The 18,703-nt window shown below is 43.7% G+C and overlaps 2 non-coding genes across 2 annotated transcripts; both read left to right on the forward strand.

Moving 5' to 3' along the window:
- Positions 1–8,267: 8,267 nt before the first annotated feature.
- Positions 8,268–8,421, forward strand: LOC149157452 (5.8S ribosomal RNA). The gene has a single exon (XR_016262084.1). It is a non-coding gene; the product is annotated as a 5.8S ribosomal RNA (ribosomal RNA).
- A 247-nt stretch (positions 8,422–8,668) lies between these two features.
- On the forward strand, positions 8,669–12,077 carry LOC149157453 (25S ribosomal RNA). The gene has a single exon (XR_016262116.1). It is a non-coding gene; the product is annotated as a 25S ribosomal RNA (ribosomal RNA).
- The last annotated feature ends 6,626 nt before the right edge of the window (positions 12,078–18,703 follow it).

An 18,703-nucleotide genomic window follows, 5' to 3' on the forward strand; every position in this document is an offset into this window, starting at 1 on the left:
AAGTCTTCAACGGTCGATGGCACAAATCTTACTATGTGATTAAATGTGCTGGTGTCGAACATAGTAAGAATTTGTTGACTTAGTGGCCATTAATGAATGCCACTAGCTGACATGAGAGCTCCCACCATTAATTCCAATGGGAGTCAAGATGCCTAACACATCTTTGTAGTTACGAATGAGTTTGTCATGGTCGAGTCACCTACAAGATCCAACGAACAAGGGATATTAATGTACTCCCATTGTTCATTGGCAAGAGTACTTGCCATTAAGGAATGCAAGACTCTACGTGTTTTTACAAAGATAATTAGACTCTACGACTTTGACTCAGTGATATGTAGAAGCAGGATTTTATTGGTGGAAGATGAAAATGGTAGAAAAAAAAAGGAAATGGAAATGACAAGGAAAATGACAATAAATGAGATTTTTGTAAGTGAGCTTCTTGTTTTATTTTGTGGGTTAGGGGTGAATGAAAAGAAGTAGATTTGACTGCATGATTGAAACTTGCTGGGAAAAAGGGATTTTGGCTTGCATTGAGGACTCATTGGGATTTACAATTTTACAAAGGGAATAAAAGACTGGTTGTAATGAATATGGAATTTTCACATGATTCATCATAAAATTGATCTGTTGGAAGTCCAACTATCAACAAATTAGACTCCTTGAATGATCATCTGATTAACGTAAACCTGCAAAAACTTGGCATTCACAAAACGTAAATATATCCAAGCAAAAGTGATCAATTTCTACTTGGTTTGTTTATGAAAAAATTAAACACCAATGAAATAGATTTAAATAAAATCAAATGTTAGCCCAATTCTATGATTTTTTTTACAAATCCGTTTTAAAATATGAAACGAGTATAATTAATTCCCTTCTTATGTAAATAAAATTCAATTTCGTTGCAACTATGTAAATCCTGACGATCATCGAAATTGTTTCATGATTTGCATCTATGATATTAAATTTCACATGTCGTCATTGATCGATCTTGTATTTGCCAAAATCTGCATCATTTAAAACTTGTAAGATGTTAATACAAATGTGTCAAATAAAAATAAAAATAAAAAATTCAAGAAGAAAACTAATTTTACCTGTATCATTATTTTTTGTGCAAACCGTGCAGATATTAAGCTTCCAGACTCCAGACAGTAGTGCTGCTAAGTTTTAGGCAGTGTAAAATTTCTTGGTATGAGAAATAAAAGGCATAATACTGCTTCAAAAATATTTCAAATCATCATCAAACGGACTTCAAACATTTCTGCAATACATTTCCTCTCAAATCTGCTTCAATAAGTCTTCTAAAGGTTGTATCAACAAAGGCTTCAAGACTACTAATACATCATTATTCAAAAGTTTTACTGCTTATTTACCAAGCATCTTCAATGTTCTGATGTTCTTGATAGTAAATGTGCATCATTCAAGACAGGATTTTAAACAAGTATGTGATGTTTATTATGAGTCCCTCAGAATTTCGAGCTTAAGGAGGATTGAGTGTTCAACCCTTCTTTCTTTTCTAAAAATATCATCCCACAGATCTAAGATAGCATTCAAATCTGAAGTATAATGGTCTGAGCTTTGGCAAGGGTGATAGGTACGAGTTCATAAGGTATATGAAGCTTGAACAGCTTCTTGGTGGATGGTACATTCAGAATTAGAATGATGTTGGAAATAAATCAATCCAAGAGGCATGTGGTGATGCAGATATTAACGATCATTATTAAAAAAAAAACATCGCTACAGGCTATGGGCAAGGCTACGCCAAGCATGGACAGAAACAATAAAGTGAGAAGAAGAAGAGTGTTGTGATCCATTGTTGTGCTATGGTTTCAATAATTCTAAGGAGATGTTAACGCAAATGGATTTGAGTTCTGTAGCTTCATCTGAAGATAGTCCACACAGTGCCAAGGGTTTTACTAAAATAATAAGCCATAGTGATGTGCTATCTGCTAGAAATAATGGTTGAATTTGGCCCTACAGAATTCTAGAGCCGAGCAATACACAATATGGGACCCCGAGAGTTTTAGTATTGAATCTAAGGAGGCGATGTTTGTGTAGCATCAATAGGTATCCTCAGTGCAACAAATCTTGGCTCGAGTGCAAAGATAGTAAATTTTTTGTGCAACGCAAGGAATTAATGCTCGACCAGGCCTTGCTATGGTAGAGTAGAGACACGTAAATATTTATGGAACAGAAGAAGCCATCTTGCTGCATAATCTGATGTTAATTATTTTGAGCGTTATCTCTCCCTTATTCTGCGGGCAGAAAAATCAATTTTCTCATCTTTAGACGATTTTGTTCCACCAAAATTTCTGGAAAATCTCTAGCATTAAACAAAATGTCCATGAATATAATTTACAACAACCTGATTGCAATTTGCAACATGATTTCTTTGCTGAGATCATTGCAAATTTTTGAAACAGATATTTCAATTTGGAAAAGTTGTGGATGAAGCACTGAAATGAGGGATAACTAATCATTGGGTCAGTTATCCTCTAAATCTAGGATGACCAGTGATGCATTACTCAGCAAATCGAATGTTGTTCTCTCTGTCAGATTGAAGCATTCACACTGTGTGTTCTGACCAACATATCCTCAGACATTCTATGAAAGGGCTTCACAAAAAGCATTGCTGGATAGGTTTAACATTGACATGAGGCAGCATGGCAATATCGTCTATTGACATCACGGCTCACATGAGACAGCATGGCAGATCGTGTTGATAAGGGAGCAATATCGTGAGACATGAATTATTCAAGAAGGGAACGAAGACTTTGCTGGAGAATTATCAATATGCTCGAAAGCTCGAATATGTGCTCAGAATGGTTTGTTTTTAATTGATTTTTATTGGTTTGTGTTTATTCGTTGATTGTGAGGCATCGAACAATATTTATTATCGATTTGTGCATATGCATCTATCACTGCTATCGACGACTATTTGGCATGGCTGTTATTACCTTTCAAAATTTCAATTTTTCTCACGTGAAAATCATCCCACATGATGAATGAAACCGTTAGGAGATGTGATAAAATTATGATGAGAATATAAACCCTAATGTTTGAGATTTTAACATGTGAGCTTATTGATTCTTTCCTCAATTTCATTTGGTTTGTTCCTTGGATGCATTTTAAGTTTATTTGATAATTGAATGAGTTAGTTTTTTTTAGACTAAAATCTAAAGAAAATGAATTTGAACCCTATTTCTAAAAAAATGTTACTTTTAAAAAGAATTTTTTTTAATAATAATAATAATATATATCATTTTTAATAATATATATATATATATATATATATATTATTATGTGAATTTTTTTAATTTTTTTTAATTTTTTATTTTTTATAAAACTAAAACTTAAAAAGGCTAAGTTTTATAAAAAATGTGTTTTTTTTTTTAAAGATGATTTTCGCTCATTTACAAAATTCTTTATTGTCATATCGCAAATCAATTTTCCAGCAAAAGTATTTTTATTTGAAATAAATCAATAGATTTTCTGATCTTCCTGATCGCACGAAGCACAGGAAGAGAGCATACTAATCTCTTGATTTTTTTATTTATGCAGGTTAGCGTGGATGGATAAAACACAATTAAGATTTGCGACAAAACCTTGCATTATCTACACTCTTTCTGCAATGTCATGGGGGCGTTTAGACTCTCGGAAGACAAGGCTTTCCAATAATCAAGCTCCTGGCTCACCCGTGATACAGAAACAAGACATAGAGATGCAAAGATGTGCCACTGAATTTATTCATGATGATTTATTTTTTGAAAACAAGACTAAAAACTTCTAATGATAATGACTTCTAATGACTTCTAATGAGATCTCATTTTTATTTTTCTAATCTATTCTACATTAACTTAAAAGAGGTTTTATTTTCTAAGTAAAAGAATGTTTCTAATGAAGCCATCTACGGACTAAAAATTCAAACATGCTCAAATCAAGATTTAAAAATTTTACATTATGTTTTGCAAGTATGTGAGAATCTTGTCTTAGAGTTGGCTCAAGGTTATTGTCCTTTCTCTCCAAGATGTACCTGTTAAACATTGTCAAATTCATCATCCGTAGATGGATTAGTGAGAAATGGGGGGGTTTAAAATAAAAACTGAATTTAAATTAACTAGGTGTCAAAATAAAAATGCTCCAAACTTTGAACTCCTTTATGGACCTGCTATCACCAAGTTCCACAAATTAGCCCATTAAAAACAAATGCATAAAATAATTACTAAATCCTTCTAGTTGCACTTCCCCGGCAACAGCGAAAAAATGTTTGGTTCAAATTGATGATGTCAATTAGAGTTTAATTTAATGTCAACCCGGGAAGGTAAACTTAGAAGCGCTTATCTAAAATATATAGATTTAGAAGGATTCCTAATTTGTCCAAGATCTTAAAGTCCCCTTACAAGAACATATTCATTAAGACCTCTTTCAATAACTAATCAAACCTAGATCTAACAATTGTTTGATATCTATGGTTCTCTTACAAGAACATATTCTACAAGATCTCTTCCAACATTAGAACATCTAATAAGAACTTAAAAGCCTAGATCTAATAATTGTCTGAAATCTTACGGTTCTCTTACAAGAACACTTTCAAATAAGACTCTTCCAATATTAGAACATTTAACAAAAACTTGAAAACTGAAATCAAACAAAAACATAAAATAAATTATAACTAAAATAAACAAATAAGCATGCAAGTGAGGCCATGGGGGCCCTCCATAACTGCACAAGCACACCAATTCAATGGAGACTCAAATGTAGAAGCAAAATTGAGGTATGATCCTTTATTTCAAAATATCCATTACAAACCAACTCTAAGATTACTACTCTAAGCTTCTAAGATTACATACTCCAAAATTCTAAGATTACAAAAACTTCAAGATTACAAATGGAGGAGATTGTACTCCTATTTATACAATGGGATGAGTAAAAAACTCATAATGATCATCCACTAATCTCTCTTTAGTTCCATAAATCTCTCAACCATCTAGACACATAACCCCCTTTTGTCCTCGATCTTCTCCATGAGGTTTATCTCTTAAAATTCGAATTTGATCATTCAAGGCCACATAAAGGTGTCTTGGAAGCTTCCTTGGCACCTACACATGTCACAAAAACAACCCACTTTCCATATATAAAGTAAAATATATTATGTTCTAATATTTAATCAATAATTTCTCTTAAAAATGCTTAAAAATAAATAATATTTGGAAAATATAAATGAGACCCATTAATGGTGAATAATATGGAAAATGAAGTGACATGGTGGTGAATAATGGGTGATATAATGGAAGAATAGGTGAAAAATATATGGTAATGAGTGAAATTTTGAAACCCAAACAGTGGGTTGGGTTTCGTTTGCAATGTAGGACTGTGTGGTGTGCCTCTAGGGGAGTGGATTTGGTGTTTGGCAAGAACATTGTTGGTTTCTTGTCTTGAGGTAACACTTGTTTTTTTGTGTGTGTGCTTGCAAGCCATGCTTGTGCTTGTCCCACCCATCCTTTGTTTCTCTTTCCCCCAATGTGTTTTTGTAGGCGGTTCGAAAGATTGTTTCTTGAGAGCCCTTCCGGCGATCTTTTTGGTTGGGCATGGTTGCTGCAGTTGAGGTTCTTGGGAAATATGATGGATAAATTTAGACTCATTCATAGCTGCAGTGCTCGGTCTTTTGTTCATTGGAAGGCATGGGCCAAGGGTACGAGCTTCCATATTTTATTCTCTCGAAAATGTGGCAGTGGTTGATGTGTTGCTTGGCTGAGCTTTTTTGCTGGTGGTTGGGTCAACGGAGTGATTGCGCGCACGCCTGGTAGCTCAAACTTTCCATGAGGGGAAATTGTTGGGGTGGGGTCAATATGGGATGGATGAAGAATTGTTCAACCCATTAGGTTGGCCACCCTAGTCCTCCTGATTGTTCCTCGATATGCCCTTGTGGAAGGGTTGGGTGTCCAGGTAATGAAAAACCCCTCCCTTGGTTTGTGCTCCATCGAGATCGCAATTTTCCCCGCCAATGGGAATGAGGGTGGAAATCTATCTCGAGCCTTTGCCATCAAGGGAATTCATTGTCCTCTTTTGAGCCACTCCCCTTCTAAGGAAAAAATAAGTAGTGGATTGTGTCTTTTTTCCTCCCTTTGGATTGTGGGTGTTTTGTGGGACTTGGTCATTTCTTTGTTTCATGGTGTGCGCTTTGCGGACATCCCTCTCTTTAGTGGCCTTGCATCATCGATGTATTTTTGGCCCATGGATTTCTCCAGCATTGAGTGTCAACCAGTGACAACTCCTCTTTGGAGTTTGATTCTTGAACCCTATTAAATTTCTGTCTGGAAAGGTTGTTGGGTGTTTTGTACACGGAAGGGTGCAATAGCGGGGTGGGTTTTTTATTAGTAGTCTATTTGTTGTTTGAAGCCTTGTACCAGGTTCAGGGGGTGTTTACCTCTCAGTAATGTGCTCTAGACATTAGTATCATCGCGACCCTTGCCTTTTCTAGTGGTCAAGTTTAGGTTGTGATTTATTTTCTTGGCTGTTTGATTGTTGTTTGTTATGTTGTAAGCTAGAAAGGGTGTTGTGCCGTAATGTATGTGGGAGGGTGTGAAGAGGTGGGATGCTTTTTGATTGGGTGCCTTGTTTGATTTCCTTTTGGTTAGTGGACATCTACTCGGTGTGCTATTGAGCTTCTCTCTTTTCTTGGGATCTTTGTTTCTTTGGTGTTGTTTTCTTCCCTTCTTCCTTTTGCCCCTAGCTTTATGGAGAAGAGGTGGGATTGTTGTGGATTGGTGTTCAGGAAGGAAAAAATGTAGTGCAAGTTCTTGGGGTGGCCACCCTAGTCCTTCTTGATCACTGTCCCCTACAGTTTCCCCCTTTTTGTGAAGGCATGAGGTTTGGTAATCTTGTTCTCTGTTTGAGCCTCCCCTTGTGAGCAGGTAGGCATGTTTGATATCTCTTGCTTTCATGTTGTTTTCTTCCCTTCTTCCTTTTGCCCCTAGATTTATGGAGAAGTGGTGGGATTGTTGTGGATTGGTGTTCAGGAAGGATGAAAAGTAGTGCGAGTTCTTTGGGTGGCCACCCTAGTCCTTCTTGGTCACCTTCCCTTACAGTTTCCCCATTTTTGTGAAGGCACGGGGTTTGGGAAGCTTGTTCTCTGTTTGAGCCTCCCCTTGTGTTTCGGTAGCCACATTTGATATCTCTTGCTTTCATGTTGTTTTCTTCCCTTCTTGCTTTTGGCCCCTAGCTTTACGGAGAAAAGGTGGGATTGTTGTGGATTAGTGTTTAAGAAGGACGAAAAGAAGTGTGAGTTCTGGGGGTGGCCACCCTAGTCCTTCTCGATCTTTGTCCCCTATAGTTCCCCCCTTTTTGTGAAGGCACGGTGTTGGGGAGGCTTGTTCCCTATTTGAGTCTCCCCTTGTGAGCCGGTAGACATGTTTGATATCTCTCTTTCTTTCATGTTGTTTTATTCCCTTCTTCCTTTTGGCCCCTAGCTTTATGGAGAAAAGGTGGGATTGTTGTGGATTGGTGTTCAGGAAGGATGAAGCACAGTCAAAGCTCCCAGGGTGGCCACTCTAGTCCTTCTCGATCGTCATCCCCTACAGTTCCCCCCTTTTTGCTAAGGCACGGGTTGGGGAAGCTTGTTCTCTATTTGAAGCCTCCCCTTGTGAGTTGGTAGCCATGGTTGATATCCCTTTCTTTCATGTTGTTTTCTTCCCTTCTTCCTCCTGGCCCTTAGATTTACAGAGAAAAGGTGGGATTGTTGTGCATTGGTGTTCAGGAAGGATGAAACATAGTGTGAGCTCTCGGGGTGGCCACCCTAGTCCTTCTCGATCATCGTCCCCTTCAATTCCCCCCTTTTTGCGAAGGCACAGGGATTGGGAGGCTTGTGCTTTATTTGAACCTCCCCTTGTGAGCCAATAGCCACGTTTGATCTCTATTTCTTTCACATTGTTTTCTTCCCTTCTTCCTTTTGGTCCCTAGCTTGACACAGAAAAGGGGGAATTGTTGTGGAATGGTGTTTAGGAAGGATTAAAAGCAGTGCAAGCTCCCGGGGTGGCCACCGTAGTCCTTCTCGATTGTTGTTCCATGCATTTCCCCCTTTTTGTGAGGGCATGGGGCCTGGGGAGATTGTTCTCTATTTGAGCCTCCTCCTGTGAGCGGGTTAGACACCTTTGTTTCTCTTCCTTTCACGCGTTTTTCTTCCTTTCCTACTTTTGGCCCTTAGCCTTACATTTGTGTGGGGGGTGCCCCTATTCAGTGTTGTGGTGGATTTTTCAGTAATACGTGGAAACGACTCTTGGAAACGGATATATTGGCTCTTGTTATGATGAAGAACGTAGCGAAATGTGATACTTAGTGTGAATTGCAGAATCCCGTGAATCATCAAGTTTTTTAACACAAGTTGCACCCGAGGCCTCGGTCGAGGGCATGTCTGTCTAGGCATCGCATTCCATTCAAATGCACTCCCTGCAATATGTTAGGGAGCAGTGGAGCTATTCGTCCATGCCCAATGCGATGTGGTTGGCTGAAATACCTCAAGCAATGTTTCGTGGCATGTGTTAGCGAGCAATGATCGTGTCCCCTTGGATGGGCAGTCAACATTAGCTAATGGGGGATTTTTCTGGCATCAATCGAACTTTCTTTTCTCTCTCTTGTCCTCCCATTGGGTAGGGCGGATTTAGCTCCAACTTTTTGACCTCAGCTCAGGCAATAACACCCACTGACTTTAAGCATATAATTAAGTAGAGGAAAAGAAACTTACAAGGATTCCCCTAGTAGCGGTGAGTGAACTGGGAAGAGCCTAGCATGAAAATAGGGCGGCAGCATCGCCTGAATTGTAGTTTGTAGAAGCGTCCTCAACAGCGGAGCTGGGCCAAGTCCCTTGGAAGGGGGTACCTGAGAGGGTGACAGCCCCATTGGGCCGGGACCCTACCGCATCACGAGGCATCATCAGTGAGTCGGGTTGTTTGGGAATGCTGCCCTAACTGGGTGGTAAATTCTGTGCAATGCTAAATACGGGCAAGAGACTGATAGCAAACAAGTACATGAGGGAAAGATGAGAAGCATTTTGAAAAGAGATTTAAATATTGCTTGAAATTACTGGGAGGGAAGTGGATGGAGGCTATCGATGCATCTCAGTCAGATGTGGAATGGCTCAGGCTGGTCCACCGCTTGACTTGAGGTGAAAACCAACACGGGCTGCTGCATCGCCATAAGCACCGGTGGATTACTTCCTGTTGGTTTGTCGTTGCGGTGGTCGAGGAATGAAGCATTTACCCTTGTGCTAGGCCATTTTCACCTGCACACTCATGGTGTTGGTTGGTGGGCTTTCCATTCGACCCATCTTGAAACACGGACCAAGGAGTCTAACATGTGTGCAAGTCGGAGGGTTTGAAAACCTATGAGGCACAAGGAAGCTGACGGGTGAGATCCCCTCTTTGAGAGGGTGCATCATCGACCGACCTTGAGCTTATGCGAAGGGTTCGAGTGTGAGCACACCTATTGGGACCCAAAAGATAGTGAACTATGCTTGAGCATGGCAAAGCCAAAGGAAATTCTAGTGGAAGCTCGTAGCGATACTAATGTGCAAATCATTCATCTGACTTGGGTATAGGGGAAAAAGACTAATTGAACCATCTAGTAGCTGGTTTCCTCTAAAGTTTCCCTCAGGATAGCTAGAGCTCACGCACAATTTTTATCGGGTAACACAAATGATTAGAGGCATTGGGGGCATAATGCCCTCGACCTATTCTCAAACTTTAAATATGTAAGAGGGTGTGGTTGCTCCATTGAGTCGCGCCATGGGATCGAGAGCTCCAAGTGGGCCATTTTTGGTAAGCAGAACTGGCGATACGGGATAATACAAAAGTCGAGTTACGGTGTCGAATTATGTGCTAACCTGGATCTCACAAAGGGTGTTGGTTGATTAAGATAGTATGATGGTGGTCATGGAAGTCAAAATCCACTAAGGAGAGTGTAACAAGTCACTTGTCGAATCAACTAGCCCCAAAAATGGTTGGCGATGAAGCGCGCAACCTATACTCGGCTGTCAGAGCAATTTCCTAGCTCTAATGAGTAGGAGGACATGGGGGTCATTGAGAAACCTTGGGCATGAGCTTGGGTGGATCAACCCCCAGTGTAGATCTTGGTGGTAGTAGAAAATATTCAAATGAGAACTTTGAATACTGAAGTGGGGAAAGGTTCCATGTGAAAAACACTTGGACATGGGTTAGTCGATCCTAAGAGATGGGGAAGCCTTGCATCAAGGTTGCACTCTACACGAGCATCGAAAGGGAATTAGGTTAATATTCCAGAACTAGGACTTGGACATGAGCGACAATGTTAGGAAATTTGGAGATGTCGTTGGGGGCCCCAGGAAGAGTTATCTTTTCTTTTTAACAGCTTGCCCACCCTAGAATCGGTTCACCCAAAGATAGGGTCCAGTAGCTGGAAGAGCACCGCACATCTTGCGGTGTTTGGTGCACCCTTGGTGGCCCTTGAAAATTTGGAGGACCAAGTACCATTCATGCCTAGTTGTACTCATAATAGCATCACGTCTCTAAGGTGAACAACCTCTGGTCAATAGAACAATGTAGTTAAGGGAAGTCGGTAAAATGGATCCGTAACTTTAGGAAAAGGATTGGTTCTAAGGGCTGGGCCTAGGGCTCTATGCCCTCAACTCATGGGCTATTGGTAGTTGCTCGAGCTGCTCTCGCAGCGAGGGCATGTAGTCGCGTGCCGATTGGGCTACGGGTGTAGAGTGTCCCCTACCGGGGGCTTTTCCCTAGGTGTTGAAAAATAAACTCAGAACTGGTATGGACAAGGGGAATCTGACTATTTAATTAAAACAAAGCATTGCGATGGTCCCTACAGATGCTGATGTAATGTGATTTCTATCCGGTGCTCTAAATGTCAAAGTGAAGAAATTCAACCAAGCACGAGTAAACGGCGGGGGGTAACTATGACCCTCTTAAGGTAGCCAAATGCCTCATCATCTAATTGGTGATGCGCATGAATGGATTAACGAGATTCCCACTATCCCTATCTACTATCTAGTGAAACTACAGCCAAGGGAATGGGCTTGGCAGAATCAGCAAAGAAAGAAGACCCTGTTGAGCTCAACTCTAATCCAAATTTGTGAAATGACTTGAGAGGTGTAGAATAAGTGGAAGATGTTTTCAGCGCAAGTGAAATACCACTACTTTTAACATTATTTTAATTATTCTGTGGGGTGGAGATGGGGCACTGCCCCTATTTTTGGCCTTAAGGCACATTTCGGTGGGTCGATCTAGGCTCAAGACATTGTCAGGTGGGGAGTTTGGTTGGGGCGCACATCTGTTAAAATATAACGCAGGTGTCCTAAGATGAGCTCAACAAGAAAAAAAGTCTCATTTGGAATGAAAGGGTGAAAGCTCATTTGATTTTTATTTTCAGTACGAACATAAAGTATGAAAGCATGGCCTATCGATCCTTTAGATTTTGAGAATTTGAAGCTAGAGGTGTTATAAAAGTTACCACAAGGATAACTAGCTTGTGGCAGCCAAGCATTCATAGCGACGTTGCTTTTTGATCCTTCAATGTAGGCTCTTCCTATCATTGTGAAGCAGAATTCACCAAGTGTTGGATTGTTCACCCAACAATAGGGTATGTGAGTTGGGTTTAGACCGTCATGAGACAGGTTAGTTTTATCCTACTTATGAACCACACCGCAATAGTAATTCAACTTAGTACGAGAGGAATTGTTGATTCACACAATTGGTCATCAGGCTCAGTTGAAAATTCAGTGGCACGAAGCTACCGTGTGTCGGATTATGACTGAACACCTCTAAGTCAGAATCCATGCTAGAAGCAGTGCATGTTACTCTTCGACTGTATCTCGACCCGGAGTAGGGGCGTCGCTTTGTCACCCCCAAGGGCTTGTGTCATTTGCAAACCACAACCATGAAGCACCTCGGTCGGGGCAGCTTTGAAGTTCAATTCTAAATGGTCATTGAGAAGAATCCTTTGTAGACAAATTAAATACGCGACAGGGTATTGTAAGTAGCAGAGTGGCCTTGCTGCCATGATCCACTGAGATTTAGACCTTAGTCACCTCAATTCAGAGCTTCGCTCTTGTCACAAACAAATCCATGCAACCCTCCCGTTCTCGCACCTTTTCCTCCTCCTCTAGACGAAATTTTTTTATTGCTTGGTGGTAAGAAATTTGGGGTTTCCATGCCACAACGGAAAAGGCGCTGAAGCCTGGGAAAATTAGGGTTTCCATGTCATGCTCCGGTGCCCAAAATTTTGGGGTTTCCATGTCATGCCCCGGTGCCCAAAATTTTTGGTTTCCATGTTGCTACGAAAAAGGTGCCCAAGCATGGGAAAAATTGGGGTTTCCATGCCACACCCTAGCACCCAAAATTTAGAGTTTCCACCTAGCACCTAAAATTTGGGGCTTCCACCTAACACAAAAAAAAATTGGGGTCCATGTCGCACCCAAAATTTGGGGTTTCCACCTGGCGCCTAAGATTTGGGGCTTCCGCCCAGCACAAAAGAATTTGGGGTTTCCATGCTGTACCAAAAATTTGGGGTTTCCACCCAATGCCTATAATTTGGGGCTTCTGCCTAGTGTAAAAAATTTGGGGTTTCCATGGCACACCCAAAATTTTGGGTTTCCAAGTCACGCTCTGTCACCCAAACCTAGGGAATCTTGGCGTTTCCATGTTGTTCCTCGACTGAAACCAACAACGCCCAAGCCTACAGAAACTTAGGATTTCAATGTCGCGCCCTAGTGCCCAAGCCTGGGAATCTTGGGGTCTCCATGTCACACCATGACTAAAACCAGTAGCACCCAAGCCTGGGGAAGCTTGGGGTTTCCATGTCATGCCCTGGTGCCCAAGCCTGGGAAACCTGGGGTTTCCATGTCACACCATGGCCGAAACTAGCGGCACCCAAGTCTATGGAAACTTTGTGTTTCCAAGTCCTGCCCTTGATGGAACCGTAGATTTCCACATTTTATGGCACGATGGAAACGCGAGGTTTTTAAATTTACCCCAACGCATGGAACTTGGGGTTTCCATGACGTTGAAAACTAGCTCACAAGTTTGGGGAACTTGGGGTGTTTCGAAACTGCTACCTAAGTCAGGGGAACTCGCAGTTTCCATGTCGTGGCGTGGCCGGAACCACCGACGGAAACCACCCAAGTCTGGGAAACCTGGGGTTTCCATGTCGCGGCACACCCTAAATCGCCCAAGAGTCTGTGGAACTTTGGATTTCCATGTCATGGGGCAACGAAAAGCTGCCAAAGTCTGGGGAACTTGGGGTGTCCATTTCGTGGCATGATGGAAACTGCTACCCAAGTCAGTGGACACATGGGGTTTCCATTTCGTGTCACGAAATAAATTGCTACCCAAGTTTGGGAAATGTGGGGTTTCCATGTCACTCACATCATGGCTAAAACTATCGCCCAAGTCTAGGGAGCTTTAGGTTTCCATGTCATTGCACGGCAGGCAATGACTGCCCAAGTTTGGGGAGCTTAAAGTTTCCATGTCATCACACGACAGGGAACAACCACCCAAGTCTACCGAACACGGGGCTTTCCATTCTATGTCATGATTGAAACCACCCAATTATGGGAAACTCGGGGTCTTCCATGTTCCGCCAGGACAAAAACTGTGACCTTGGTGCAGGGAACTTGGGTTTCCATGCCACAAAACGATAGAGAACCGCCCAAGCCCATGGAACCTGGGGGATTCTGTTTCATGGCATGAGGGAAACCATCTAATTCCGGGAACCTCTTGGTCTTCATCTCACCGCCTCTGTGTCCCTTGTACATTCGTGCAACCCATTTTCCCGATGCTCCCTAGTGCCTTCATTCGGGTCGTGCACCCATGGAAACCCCAAATTTCATTTGGTCCATGCACACATGGAAACCCCAAATTTAGTTCGGGCGGGTCAGGTCATGTCATGTGTGGGTGCCCATGCAAACGCATTCGGGTGAGTTGGGTTAGGTCATGTTGTGCTGTGTGTGCGTGCTCGAGAACATGTGGCCATGCAAAAATGCTAAGATGTGACCACCTGTGTGGCTTCTGCATGTTCATGCAAACCCATTTACATGATGCTCCCTCGTGCCTTCGTTCAACTCATGCACCCATGGAAACCCCAAATTTCGTTCGGGCAGGTCGAGTCATGCCATGCGTGGGTGCTTGGGCACATGTGGCAGTGCGAAAAATAATAAGTCCTGACCCCCTGTGTGCCTTCTACACATTTGTGCGGCCCGTTTGCCCAATGCTCCCTTGTGCCTTCATTCGGGTCATGCACCCATGGAAACCCCAAATTTCGTTCACGTTGTGCACCCATGTAAACCCTAACTTTTGTTAGGGTTGGGGCGTTTCATGTCGTGTGTGGGTGCCCATGCAAATGCATTCGGGCAGGTCAACTTGGCTCACCCAGGGCTAGTTTGGTGGTGTCGCGCCATGTGTGGGTGCCTGGGCACATGTGGCCATGCCAAAAACACTAATTCGTGACTGCCTGTGTGTCTTCTGCATGTTCATGTAGCCCGTTTTCCTGACGCTCCCTCGTGCCTTCGTTCGGGTCGTGTACCCATGGAAAACTCAAATTTCGTTTGGGTTGTGCACCCATGGAAACCCCAAATTTCATTCGGGCGGGTCAGGACATGTCATGTGTGGGTGCCCATGAAAATGCGTTGGGGTGGGTTGAGTCGGGCTGGGTTGTGTCATGTCATGTGAGGGCACCTAGGGCACACATGGCCATATCAAAAATGCTAAGTTGTGACCAGGGGTGGGCTTTGTGCAAGTTTGTGCGGCCTGTTTTCACGACTCTCCCTTGTGCCTTCATTTCGGTCATGTGTTGGAGCCCATGTAAACTCGTTCGAGCATGTCGCTTGCTTTGTAAACTCGTTCGGGCAAGTTTTTTGCCCATGTAAACTCGTTCAGGTGGGTCATTTACCCTTGTAAACTCATTCGGGCAGTCGTTTGTCATGTAAACTCGTTCAGGCTGGTCGTTTTAGGGCACCCATGTAAACTCGTTCAGGCGAGTCGTTTGTCATGTAAAATCATTTGGGCGGGTCGTTTAAGTGCACCCATGTAAACTCATTTGGGAGGGTTGTTTTACATGTAAAATCATTTGGGCGGGTTGTTTAAGGGTCGTTTTCCATGTAAACTCATTCGGGCGGGTCATTTTCCATGTAAACTCATTCGGGTGGGTCATTTGATGGCACCCATGTAAACTCGTTCAGGAAGGTCATTTTCCATGTAAACTCATTCGGGTGATTCGTTTTAGGGTGACCGTGTAAACTCATTCAGGCGGGTTGTTTAAGGGCGGCCATGTAAACTCGTTCGGGCGGGTTGTTTGAGGGCGTTCATGTAAACTCATTCAGGCGGGTCGTTTGAGGGTGCCCGTGTAAACTCGTTCGAGCGAGTCGTTTGAGGGCGGCTGTGTAAACTCGTTAGGGTGGGTCATTTAAGGTTGGTTGTGTAAACTCTTTTGGGTGAGTCGTTTGTCATGTAAACTCATTTAGGCGGGTCATTTTCCATGTAAAATCGTTCAGGAGGGTCGTTTGAGGGTGCCTGTGTAAACTCATTCGGTCATGTCGTTCAGTGTGAGGGCATGCCCAGGGACATGAGCCCATATCAAAAATTCTAAGTTGTGATCCAAGGTGGGCTTTATGCACATTAGTGGAGCTTATTTGCCCGACTCTCCCTTATGCCTTTGTTTCGGTAGTGTGGGCCCATCTAAACTCATTTGGGAGGGTCATTTGAGGGAATCCATGTAAACTTGTTTGGGCAGGTCATTTGAGGGCATCCATGTAAACTCGTTTGGGTGGTTCAAGGGCGCTCATGTAAACTCGTTCGGGCGGATCATTTGAGGGTGCCTGTGTAAACACGTTCAAGCGGGTCATTTGGGCGGGTCTTTTGAGGGTGTCGGTGTCAACTCGTTCGGGTGGGTCATTTGAGGGTGTCCATGTCAACTCGCTTGGGCAAGTCATTTGAGGGCGTCCATGTAAACTCATTCGGGTCGGTCGTTCAGGCGGGTCGGGAAAGGGCATCCGTGTAAACTCGTTCGGACGGGTTGGGAGAGGGCATTCGTGTAAACTTGTTCAGGCTGGTCATTGAGTCTGAGGGCACACTCAGGCACACGAGCCCGTATAAAAAATGCTAAGTTGTGACCCGAGGTGGGCTTTGTGCACATTCGTGCAGCTCGTTTTCCCGACTCTCCCTTGTGCCTTAGTTTTGGTCATGTGGGCGCCCATGTGAACTCGTTCGGGTAGGTCGTTTGAGGGTGTTCCTATCAACTAGTTTGGGCGGGTCGTTCAAGCGGGTCATTTGAGGGCATCCACGTAAACTCATTTGGGCGGGTCATTTGGATGGGTCGTTTGAGGGCGTCCATGTAAACTCATTTGGGTGGGTCATTCAGGAAAGTCATTTGAGGGTGTCCATGTAAACTTGTTGGGCGGGTCAGGCGAGGGCATCTGTGTAAACTCATTCAGGCAGGTCGACTGAGAATGTCCCTGTAAACTCGTTCAGTCAAGTCGTTCAGTCTGAGGGTGCACCGGAGCACACGAGCCCGTATCAAAAATTCTAAGTTGTGACCTGAGGTGGGCTTCGTGCATGCATGTGTAACTCATTTGCTTAGCTCTTCCTTGTCCCTTCGTTTCAGTTGTGTGGGCACCCATGTAAACTCATTCGGGCAGGTCGTTTGCTAGTGTCCATGTCAACTTAGTTGGACGGGTCATTCGGGTGAGTCATTTGAGGGCGTCCATGTAAACTCATTTGGGTGGGTCATTTGAGGGCGTCCATGTAAACCAATTCCGGTAGGTCATTTGAGGGCATCCTTGTAAACTCATTAGGGCAGGTCATTCGGGTTGGGCGATGGCATTCGTGTAAACTCGTTCGCGTATGGTTGTTTGGATGGGTCGGGGGAGGGCGTCCATGTAAACATGTTCGGGCCGGTCAAGCGAGGGTGTCCATGTAAACTTGTTCAGTTGTGTTGTTCAGTGTGAGGGCATGCCCGTGCACACCAGCCCATATCAAAACTGCTAAGTTGTGACCTGAGGTGGGCTTTGTACACGTTCGTGCAGCTCGTTTTCTCGGCTCTCCCTTGTTCCTTCGTTTCGGTTGTGTGGGCGCCCATGTAAACTCGTTCAGCCAAGTTGTTTTAGGGTGTCTGTGTGAACTCATTCAGGTGGGTCATTCAAGCGGGTCATTTGAGGGTGTCCATGTAAACTCATTCGGGTAGGTCACTCGGGAAGGTCAGGCGAGGGTGTCCATGTAAACTTGTTTGGGCAGGTCGGGCGAGGGCATCTGTGTAAACTCGTTCGGGCGGGTCGGGCAAGGGCATATATGTAAACTCGTTTGGTAGGGTTATTTAGTGTGAGGGCACACCCGAGCACAAGAGCCCGTATCAAAAATGCTAAGTTGTGACCTGGGGTGGGGTTTTTGCATGTTCGTGTAGCTCATTTTCCCTACTCTCCCTTGTCCCTTTGTTTCAATCATGTGGGTGCCCATGTAAACTCATTCGGGCAGGTCCTTTTAGGGTGTCTGTGTCAACTCGTTCAGGTGGGTCATTTGAGCGGGTCATTTGAGGGAATCCATGTAAACTCATTCGGGCGGGTCATTTGGGTGAGGGTGTCTATGTAAACTCGTTTGGGTGGGTCAGGTGAGGGTGTGTATAAACTCGTTCATTCGGGTCATTCATTATGAGGGTGTACCCGGGCACATGAGCCTATATAAAAAATGTGAAGTTGTGACCCAGGGTGGGCTTTGTGCATGTTCGTGCAGCTTGTTTTCCCAACTCTCCGTTGTGCCTTCGTTTTTGTAACACCCTGAGATCCATGCGACAGATGGGTGACTCATTGAACGACCGGACAAGCTGCAGTAGATGAGACACACAGGCAAGTTGGAGTAACCACAGAGGCACGTGAAGTAAAGAGGAGAAAATGTGATGAAGTCTTGGTGAAGACTTGGTTATATCGTGTGGGTGGTCCCAAGTGACCCGACACGCGAGTTTACATACAATGGGGTGGCCAAAGAGTATAATGGGTGGGCCGACGGTGTAAACATATGGACAGGCCGTTGGTTATGGTGAAACGATAGGTTAGCTGGGTGCTTGAATGCATGGGTGGGCGAGCGTATTAATAGAAGGCAGAGTTGGAGTGGAAGAACATTATTCAATCATATCATAATTCAGATCAACTGAAGTGTAAGATAAGTGTGTAGGACTACAGCTAGGTGTAGATGCAGACGCATGAGCCCAGGCTGAACGAGTGGATGGTGCAGTGACATGGTTGGCGAGTTGTGGGTAAATGCAGGATGGCGTGGGTAGACTACCGGGTGAACCGAATGAAGAGTCAGGTGAACCGTGGGTGGAAGTGCTGAACGGAGGAACGACCAGGTGAATAAGTGACCTACGGTTGGGTGTGCCCTGTTCGGATGGACAATTGTGTGTGGTTGACATGGAGGTGCGATGGGCAACCCGCAATTGGGCGCACCGTGCACGTGTGAACATTGGTGAACCGAGTGAGGGCTACCTACAGTTGGGTGTGCCAAGTGCCGGGAGAAACAAAGTGTGGGGTTTTAGTTGGTAAATGAAGGTGCGACGAGGACATCCAGAGGGCACCCAAGGTGGGTGACATAGGCACAATGAGCATGCTCGAGTTGGGAAAACAACATGAGACGTGTGATGGGTGAACAAAGAGTTGGGTGATTCGTGCGACGACCATTTAGAG

Source organism: Pinus tabuliformis, chromosome 5_2 (genome assembly GCF_031772625.1).
Source record: "Pinus tabuliformis cultivar Carrire ecotype Pingquan chromosome 5_2, CPIR1, whole genome shotgun sequence".
NCBI lineage: Eukaryota > Viridiplantae > Streptophyta > Pinopsida > Pinales > Pinaceae > Pinus > Pinus tabuliformis.